This window comes from Ovis canadensis, chromosome 1 (assembly GCF_042477335.2).
Source record: "Ovis canadensis isolate MfBH-ARS-UI-01 breed Bighorn chromosome 1, ARS-UI_OviCan_v2, whole genome shotgun sequence".
In the NCBI taxonomy this organism is placed as follows: domain Eukaryota; kingdom Metazoa; phylum Chordata; class Mammalia; order Artiodactyla; family Bovidae; genus Ovis; species Ovis canadensis.
The window spans coordinates 253,403,625-253,404,947 of record NC_091245.1 but is presented as its reverse complement, the minus strand read 5'-3'; the positions used below and the strand labels follow the sequence as shown (position 1 = coordinate 253,404,947).

The following is a 1,323-nucleotide window of genomic DNA, read 5'->3' as shown; positions in this document are numbered from 1 at the left end:
AGGGACCCATACATGGTAAGCACCCACTTAAGGCTGTGACCCTGTGCTATTTGGGGATAGTCATGGGCACTGACCAGGAGATGGGGCCATTTTTGGTCCTAACAGGAAGCGCCCCAGTTTTGGGCTCATTGTGCTCATTGTGTCTACCCCTGCTTTTTTTTTTTTCAGGGTGATGAGAAGTTCATTTGTTGCTTTGCGCAGCATCAGGTAGGGGATAAATCTGGAGAGAGAGCCTGGTTTGGAGGTGTAGGGACTCCAGTAGGCTTCCTTTCTGTGCCAGAGGGTACCAGGGAGGACTTAAGACTGTTTTCCTGGATAGCTAGAGGGGTCTGAGGTGGGGCAGGGCTTTCAGTAGGGGGCCCTAGACAAAACAGGTTAGAAAGGGCTGGGAATGGACAGGAATTCTTCTGAGGGGTGATGTCGAGTGCTGCCTTCACCCAACCAGGCAGAGAAGAAGGGCACAGAGGATGGACGTGGAAGACCAGTCAGAAGAAGAAGCGCTCACCTGGCACAGTTTGGCCCAGAGGGCACAGGGGATTCTTCACCACCAGCTGAACGCACAGCACACTGCAGGTGTGGTGAGGCACCTCTCAGCTGGGCCCCACACCCAATCAGTAGTCATGACAACCCTTGATCCCAGTGAATGTCTCGTAGTAGTGGAACTTGTAACGACTAGTTTGGAAGTCCAGAAAGCTGTCCTTCATGTCTGGCGGGGACATCTTGCAAACAAAGGAGTGGGTAAAGAAGAGCATCCCATACATCAGCTTGTATGCTGCCTCCTTGGGGATCCCCGCTTGCTTCTTGCAGGCCACTGTTGTAATGCAGACACACTCCATTCTGGTCAAATAGGTGCAGGTTGTGGACCATCGTTAGAACTGTTCTGACTGCCTGTCACTCAGTACATCCTATCTCTACTTCCTCAGTCTGTCCGTGTCCATGACCCATACATAGTTTGTCTGTCTGTCCCCATGAGAAAGTGTTTCATTAATTAATGCATGTATTTATGCATTTATTTACCCATCTATTCATTTGAGCATGTATTCATACACTACTGCAGTCATTCATTCAGTACACATTAAGTGTAAATTCTGTGGGAATTCCCTGGCAGTTCAGTGGTTAATTCTGCACTTCACTGCAGTTAGTGTGGGTTTGATCCTTAGTCTGGGAACTACCGATGTGAGAGTTGAACCATAATATAGGCTGAGTGCTGAAGAACTGATGCCTTCAAATTGTGATGCTAGAAAAGATTCTTGAGAAACTCTTGGACAGCAAGGAGATCAAATCAGTCAATTCTAAAGGAAATCAACCTTGAATATTCATTGG

At 48.0% G+C, this 1,323-nt stretch overlaps 1 pseudogene; it reads right to left on the bottom strand.

Annotated features, from left to right (window-relative positions):
- Positions 1-375: 375 nt before the first annotated feature.
- LOC138430323 (trafficking protein particle complex subunit 1 pseudogene) lies at positions 376-867 on the bottom strand (annotated as a pseudogene).
- Between the last annotated feature and the right edge of the window lie 456 nt (positions 868-1,323).